The sequence below is a fragment of the Clinocottus analis genome, unplaced genomic scaffold (assembly GCF_023055335.1).
Source record: "Clinocottus analis isolate CAN_PGR_092001 unplaced genomic scaffold, fCliAna1.0.p SCAF_1, whole genome shotgun sequence".
Classification (NCBI taxonomy): Eukaryota; Metazoa; Chordata; class Actinopteri; order Perciformes; family Cottidae; genus Clinocottus; species Clinocottus analis.
This window is the reverse complement of record NW_027175820.1, coordinates 16,536,082-16,545,510: the sequence shown is the minus strand read 5'-3', so window position 1 is coordinate 16,545,510 and position 9,429 is coordinate 16,536,082.

Genomic DNA, 9,429 nt, shown 5'->3' with positions numbered 1-9,429 from the left:
TATCATTTAGAGTACACATGAGTCAGACTAATTTAGAACAGAACTTTTTCAGCGCAAATTGTACGGTGCATTTCAAGAGTAAGTAGTTATTTAGTTGCAATGTACTAATATATCTCTTTTTTTTAAAGTATGTTGAGGCATTATTTAACTTGTTTGGTGTATTTGTTAACATTATTATTCACATAAGCGTTATTTAATACATCAATTCAATTATATTTATAGCTGAATACATATCTTTCTCAGATGGATTTATAATCTGTACAACACAGGATAACCTCAATTCCAATCAACAATAACTCAAAAGAGCAAACCGTCTTCTCTCAAGAAACACATTGTAAGCAGAAGTGACAACAACTTCACATTTGAAAGTTTATTTTTGGACTTCTGTCGCCCTCTACTGAACATAGAGTGAAGTAAACGTGTACTAACAGGAGAAGAGAGGGATAACTGTAACTTTTTCAACAGTGGATTTGTTGAGCATCACTTCACAAGCATCATTTAATTCCCGTATTTAGATGCCATGCCAACTCAAATGATGAAAAACTTGACATAAATTTGAGTGTTCGTTGTTCATTAAAACATAAATACAGTTGCTGAACTGAAACTTGATTTTACTGAGAGCGAAAGAGGGATCTGTTCACCATACGAGCCGCTCTTTGTCTCCAATAGCATGGGCAGAATTATGAATATGACAAGATTACGTCACAGTCTCGGTGGAGAGATCCCACGCAGCGGCACAAATGTACTTTTTTCATTCAGCCCCTCCCTCTCTCCCTGGCAATCTGTCATGCTGATGGGTCCCTGCGCGTAATGTGCCTGTGGCCATAGCAGACCAACAGACAGACAGGTGAGTACACGAGGGGCATCATAGCCCTAATATACTCAAGTTTATTGCATGATGATTTGATCTTCTCCTTGTAGACTGCAGTGCATTTAGAACAACGTGTTCGATGTGAGGGAGTCTATGTGTAAAGTCTAAAGACACAATTACGATTCCAGGTCACCAATCAGTGATTTGGATATGTGAGAAAATTGTGACTTTGGACTTTGTATATTCATGCTGTGAGATTAACTTTATTTACATGAAGGGTGCACTGGAGTTTTACTGAAGATTCATCCAATCTTTAAAACTCTGTCCGCTGCAGTCTTTTTACAACTCATTACAACATCAGATTTCAAGATACTTTTTGGCACAAGGGTCTAATTTTCTTTGTTTTGTCCATCTTCTCTGACAGTTATCACGTAAATTGTAAACAAATGATCGGAACACGTTCTACACATCATCTATATGGAAGGAAAGAAGCCGAAATGGACATTTTTCATTAACTGCATTCAAAACTTGCACGCACAGTTATGGCACATTCAAGTTGAAGACAAACCTTGAATTGTTTACTTATGTGACATTATGAAACCACAATCACAAATATATAAACAAAAACACAAGTTCAATCAGGAAAGACACAAATGAAATGACTGCAAAAGCTTTATTTGAAAAGAACTTTGTCGTTGACCCCTTCAACCAATCACAGATCCCCCAAATGAGCCACATACACAAAGGTCACTCCTGTATCTTACATTATTAGACATGGTTCACTCTGTACCAGCCCTCAGCAATGAAATATTGCTCGATGAAGGCTGCCATTCAGATCTCAGGTTTTGGTTATTTACTCTAGACAAGGGGTGCGGCAGTTCTTTCTTTATAATGAAGTTTGACAAAGTGCTGAGAGCACTGGAATTGTTCACCACCTTGTTGTTACTTGGTTGTTGGTCAATGGTTTCAAGTCAGCCTCAGACGCTCTGCTCTCTTTGGACTGTATCCAGTCACTCTTAATTAAAGGCATTCTTTATTCATATGATATGACTGATTTATTTTCAGTAACTTAGATAATACTCACTATCAGAATGTTTTCTCTACGAAGAATACTAATCAAATCAAACAGCAGCTGAAATGGTCCATCCATCTGCTGCAAACATAATGTCATCGCATTGATGACAAATGTATTAACTGATTCGTTGTTAAGACCTCCTACGACTTTTATTTTAAACTGATATCAACATCATAAAATGCAGAAGATAGCTGCAGCATAACCTTTTTCCATTGTGGTCCTCCCTCCCAATTACAGCTTACATTTTGTCACTGGAAATCTCATACTTCATCCTTTCTGCTGCCCCAACTGGGCAGTGCCAATCTGTACAGTGGCATAGCCATGCCACGCCAACACAACATCCCCTGATGGGAGAACAGGTGTTGGACAGGGTCCAGTGGAGCAGAGCGGAGCGGGCTGCCATGATATATCAGATGAACTGGCCAGCGCCGTCTCCTCTGGCCCGAGGGAGGGGGACCCAGCCATTGATTAAGTGTGTGGTGTGTGTTGTGTGTGTGCATGCACAGAGGTGCTGTGAGGTCGGCAGCAGTACAACAATGAGCCCCAACAAAACTGATTGGAACCCAAAGACCCAACAGGGAGGAAGGCTAATCTGGGAAATCCCTGAACAAAAACTGTATATTTTAGCTTGAAGCAATTCAACATTTTAAACCCACAAAGGACATATTGGTTTGACATTATGTACCAGGATATGAGACATTGTGATGTCAAATTAAAAGACTGCAAAGTTGTTGGACACTTCATATTCAAGATTAATTAATGATCTGTCTGCTGTGCCTAAACAAAGCACACGTCAGTTAGAGACTAAACTTTAAAAAAATCAAATAAAACAACATGCTTTTTATTTTGGATTCCATCAAAACATATATTTCCCTTTTGTGTGTGGCCTTAAAATAGGTCACATGACCAATTACTGTTTCCTGAAGAAACAGGTCTATTTCTTTTTTTATCAGTTGCTTAAATCCCTTTACTGCTAATTTTACAGGCAATATGACACTGGATATGATGATTTGCTCAGTCGCTGTGGAGCCATATTGGCCTAGGCCTGCTTGTAGTTCCTGTTAATGGCCTGAATATAATATTTTATGTCCCGTTGCTATAGCCACGGTGCTTAACTTGTGATGTAAAAATAGTCAGGCCCATTCATTTTAGTATAAATACTTCACTTCGCTTCGAGACACAGACTGAGCTGTATGTAAAACATGTCTATTTGAATGTGCCCCGGCAGAGGGAAAAGGTATTGCTACTTTACACATAATGACGGCCCAGGTCGTTTGGCTGAGAATAATGGTGGTTTCGCTGTAAAGCATATCACTCTCATTAGGTTTTTACACACTGGTCGTGCATAACTGGAGATGCACTTGTCTGGACACACACACACACACACGTGCGTACATTCACACCCAGAGTGCACTCACACACAGGCATACAAACACACACACGCACACACATATCCATCTCCAAAGTCATTAAATCCCTTTGAAAAGAGGCCTCATTTGAGGAAAGCAATAAAATTTTTAATCATTTTATTACCAAAAGAGTATTTAACAAGTGGGTAATGAAACGCCAAAGGCAGGTTAGCTGAGTTTAACCTTCATAGAGGAAGCCATGTATCACATGCTGCCCCGAGGCATGGTGGGACAGAAATGTCATCCTCCATTATCCACCATACCTGAAGTGTGGCGTTGCGCGGCTGGCAGGCAGGCGCCTCGCTCTGCAAGGCGAGGCTGACGGGAAATTAGGGGGAATTCAATTAATGGACGTTTTTTACGCACCAGCGAGAGGGCACAGCTGCACACACACACACACACCTTAATGTGTGATGTACACACATTGAAACAAATGTAACACACTTGTGATTGCATGCACGCAAACCTCAAAGCCCATCTTACACATCCCACACTGTGAGGGGGTACTGATGGGACAGGGGAGCAGCACATGTGGTTCCCCAATTGCTTTGTCTCTTTCTTTAGTTTACTTTTCACTTAACTTTTTGTCTTCTTCACTCTTGAGTTGGTTCTGTTAAATCTCCTTCTCTCTCTCTGTCTCTCCTTGAGGTGATGCGACTCCACTGCTTTCCCTCAGCAGGTAAATTACGAAGAAAATGAGGCAGAATGGGACACTCTCAGTCTTTCAACATAAAAAAAAACCTTACCTACCTGCTTGCCAATTGCTCATAGAATATACGTTAACAGTGCAGTGCAGTGCCAGTGCAGGTCTGACTGTGTGCATGTGAGAGGAGACAGACGGAGGCAGAGCCAGGTAGAGAAGCATAATGGGGAGGGGTTAAATCATATATGTGGATGTTAAAAAAAAGAAGAAAAAGGTATTTCCAGAAAAGCAATCGCCAAGTCCTTAAAGAAGGGGGGGTGGAGGGGGAGTACACCTCTGATAGCACCAAATTCAGGCCCATACATTACATCTTGCAATTCCTTTGACACACAGGAATAATTTATGGCTGATAACAAAAATACTCTATTTTCAATAACAAGCTTCTGTGGTACTTAGAGGGACTGGCCCCCAAAGTTAATTGAAAAGTGTCCTGGCTCTCATTTGCATAAGAAACACATTTAAAGGTGAAACATTATAAATAAATATGTGGCCACCTGTGAAATATGGCTTTTGGCCTGCTGGTCATTTATAACTTTGCCTTTAATTACGTGACAGGCTGGGGTTCTGCAGCTGTAATGAGAGACTGGAGTGATGGAGAGGAGTGTGTGAGAGACAGAGGGCTATAGGTCATTTAGTGTATGAACAGACTAACATGCAAGCAGACGCACACAGATGGACGGAAACACACATACAGGTGGAAAGATATCAGGAAATGTACAAACACACACACACACACACACACACACACACACACACACACACACACACACACAAAGATGGACACACAAAGATGGACACACACAGATAGTGAATATTGAACAAAGTACAGTTAAATACCTTTTTTTATTGTTTCCCCCAGTGAGCTCTTCCAAGCAAAAAAGTTAATTTGAAATTACAATAGTGAACTCTGTGATGTGAGTGAATTGTTACAGTAGTTATGCTTCATATTATCCATATCTAAGTTAGTGAACAATCTGGTCAAAACACATATTTTTCAAACTTTTGTTCAATTTTTGTTTTTTTTTGTTTGCTCAATTGAATAGAATCAGAAAGACATTTAGAGACAAAGGAAACATCTCGATTCCCTGTCATATCCACTCCCCGACCCGAGGAAGTTGTGACCCTCGTTGAATATTTAGAATACAACATGTTATCATATCAAATATTATTATTTTTTACAATCTATTAACTATAATTTCCCCAAATTTGAAAACGTACTGTACAGGCTTAACTTGTAGCGGTTCACTAATTTAATGTTTTTTTAAATTCTGGATATGTTGTTGAGTTTCCAACAGCCATGGAAAATGACAGGTGTTGATAAAAGTCAGGCAGAGAGACAGACAGGTAGGCATTACATGAACATCAGACAGATAGATAGACAAAAGACTGGGTGGTGGATATGCGGCGTGTGGTACTTATGTCTCCTCCTCCCTCCCGCCCTCTCTCCCTCCTCCATCCCTTTTATGCATAAAGAAAACAGCTTGCATTGCCCTGCAGGTACCAGAGCGCTGCGCCGCCACGCACCGCTTTCACTTTCACCTTCACACCTTCTCTGCGGTCACTTCCCGGTAGAGCTTGCATCGCAGCAGCGGCACTTCCTGGGGTGTTCTTTCTCTCTCTCCTTACTCTCCCCCCCTCCCTTTTTTAACCCTCTTTCTCCAACCCTGAATAGCAGTAGGAATGGAGGGAGGGAGAGAGGCACAAGCGTGCCCCGGCCCGGCTCTCTAAGTCCTATTATAAGTAGAAGAAGGCGATATTTCACCATTTCACCCCCCAGAAATATTACAAGATAGACAAGCAAGCGGGGACTAATCCCTGGGATGAAATTAGCAGTGGAGGGGTTAGCGACAGGATGGAGGGATGATAGAAAGGGGGGTTGGGGTAGTTGAGCCCAGCTAGAGGCAACTCGTCCACAGGGATAATTACAAGATGCTCCCGGGATCTGTCTGTCTGTCTGTCGGCTATGCTGGGCTGGCCTTCATTTTTGATGGCTCTATTTTCAACAAGGGGGACCAGTTCTCTCCCTCGCCCTGAGTGTGTGTGTGTGTGTGTGTGTGTGTGTGTGTGTGTGTGTGTGTGTGTGTGTGTTGCCCTTTCTTTTTGTGTCTCCAGTGCCTCAGATACATAGTAAAAGCTATTAAAATTGAAATTGTTCTAGGGGCTGTGAGCGAACGGAACGGAGAGAAGCGACACACTCAACCCCCATGACAGACTGTTTAATAATGGGCGGACTATGTCTTTGTGTGTGTGTGTGTGTGTGTGTGTGTGTGTGTGTGTGTGTGTGTGTGTGTGTGTAGGTGTGTGTGCGTGTGTGTGTGTTTGTGTGTGTATGTGTGTGCGTGGGATGATGGGGGAGAGGGAGGGAATGAGCCTATGACCCGACTGGCAAACCTGGTGTGAATATGTATTCTTGTTGTGAACTAACTGCCTTTTACAGAATATAAAAATGTTATATTGCCTATGAAATCGTCATATGTTTAGTTACTTTAACTTGATCTCTTCTCTTTGTTGCTTAACTTCAGAATTAGTTTTTGAAGCTGTCATACAGAACAAAAAAATGCATGGTGATTATGTTATGTGTATCTGCACTTGTGTTACCTGTGTTTACCCCCAAACATTACAACTAAAATAAAATATATAATTAAGAGTTACAGCAGAAACAGTGACATTTTATTGTAATTTCCCTCAATTACAGGTATAAGTAAGTGAGCCCCCCTCTCCCTGGTCAGTGGTGGGAGGTGAGCATGGCAGCAGAAAGCTTTGACCAGCACACTGAACCCTCTCTAGGGAAACAATGACTTTGAGAGGGCTGGAACACACACACACACACACACACACACACACACACACACACACACACACACACACACACACACACACACACACAAAATGAAGAATGGAATGGACAAACTCATTCATCACTTTAACAAATATAACAGGCTATTGTAGGAGTTCGCAAAATAGGAGACAAAAGCTAAAGCAGTTGCACTACAGGCCAATGGCTGCATTCACTCAGCCATATGTGCACGTGTAATACACACACCCACACCCACACAATTTATATTCACTTACAGTGCAGTGCATTTGGATTTTAAATGATACAAGTTATCTTTGAAACTTATATCTGAAAGTAACATGAGCACCTTCAAAGTAAACGTGGTAAATGTATAATTGTTTGAATAGATCTGATTTGCACTTACATATGTAATACTACCAATCAGTAGTACACTCTCCTGAAAAAAAGAACCTGCTCATGGCTTGTAAATTAGGAAGCCTGAGATGTTTGCCGCTGATATACATTCCTGTAAAGTTGCGTGAATTTACCCCAAACAATCGGTGACTTTGTGTAATCATTTGTATTCTTCTAACAATCCAACTTTACTCACCGTTTCATCTTAAATATGCTTCTTGGAGAACATGGCCATTTGTAATGTACCACATACTATTTATTTAAATTGAGTGCATGTGAGTTGACAGTCATCAAACATGACTGACATTATTCAGTGTGTGTCTCTACTAGAGGTGGTCCAATGTTTGTCTCTTTTTTCGAAACCAGCAAAAAGGAGTTAGTTGTGAAGAGATTCGAGTTGCAGCTGAGGCGGTCCTCACAGGACCTGTAGATGGCGCTCTTCACCAGGAGATGATGCTGGACTTTGATGGAATGCGGACTGTAGCGCAGAATACATGTGCGTGTGTGTGTGTGTGTGTGTGTGTGTGTGTGTGTGTGTGTGTGTGTGTGCGTGTGTGGTGTGAAAGAGCGAGAGGGAGAAATAGTGAAATAGAGCAAGAAAGATGGAGAGAGTGTGTGTGTGTGAGAGATAGAAAGAGAGAAAGAGGGAGGAATAGGGAGAGAGAAAGAGGTGTACAGTACCTGATGTTACAGAATAGTCTAATGACCGTCCTTCTTTGTCTTTGAGCCGGCAGACAGAGTCATCCAGCACATTCAGCACTAGAATAGCTACAGAACAACCAGACATAAAGTGAAGTTATAAACAAAAAAAAAGAGCACACTAGATCATCGAGACAGGCAGAGCCAGGATGACATTTTTCTTCTGATGACCACAACCAAATAATACACAAATTCATCTAAATTCGTGGTCTGGAAGCTTCGATAGGTTTAGTTTTGAAAGGTATTTTTTGCTCCAAAACTTTAAAGTGTGTAAAGATACATGGAACATGCTGAATATAAAACACTGTAACAGGCTTACAACTCAAATAATGTAAAACAGGCCTCTGGGTAAAAAACACTTTTTACACATATAGGATTAAGTGGTGAAAATAAAGCTCAGGGCGAAACAGCAAGTTATATTTTCCTAATAATTCGAATAAATTCCTTTTAATCGATCATTCCATTATGTTGATCACTATTTCCTCCTCTCAGTAATTATGGAGTAATTAAGTAGTTAAACATAAAAAAGGGGAATTGTTCTACAGTAACTACTAACACAGGACAGGTGGTGTATTTGTCTTATGGAGCCACCACGTAGAAGTGTGATTAGTAAATCCAGTCATGGTCAGGTGACTAATTGGCCTGGTGGTTGCAAGCAGCTGTGTCACATTTGGTTTCACGTAGTTACATTGTAATTACACTGTAATTATATGGAAAAAGAAAGCGTTCAAAAATAATTGCTGTTTTACTCATCCTAAAAGCAATGTGATGACCGTAGTGATTTAATTCTTAGTGATGTTCAGTCACTTAATAATGCATTTGATGTCACAACAGTCATTATTAAATTTCACAAGAACAATTACACATCAAATCACAAGCTATTTCCTCTTTAGAATAATGAACACATTGTGGATAAACATTTCAAAACATGAGACGGCCACTGTCTATGTGACCCTTTCGAGTCACACTAATGGTGTATAATATTTATAACCAGCTTTTAAAAGATTTTTCAGAGTGAAATCGGTTTATTATAGTTGCAATGACTTTCATCTGACTGGAATTGAAGTCTAAAAATAGACTTACACATGTGAACAAGTAACATGTTTCAGAAGCATGGATGCGTGGCCAAAATTGAGCAAAAGAAAAAAAGATAAACAAAAAAATAATAAAAAGAGTTAGAAAAGAACAGCTTTGCTGCCAGAGACACATTTTTTGTGACATTGTATGAATATGCATATATAATTAAAATGTATAATGTTAATTTATTTTTTATTTTTCAGCTGATATTATCTTTAGTGAATTTAAATCAGATGATTAAATGTCTGGCTTATAGTCCATGCGCAGAGCGTGAGGATCAAATGCGAGGATGAATCTCAATCAAACTGGCTTTTTAAAATTCCTCAACATTTGATTTGAATAAAATATACACATGCAACAATTATAAATGTTAGATACTTTGTTTTTTTCAGAATTTAGTCACTGATTAAAATTTGCAAAACACTTTTGAACCATATGGTGTCTTATTGCAGTGCAGTGGTAATT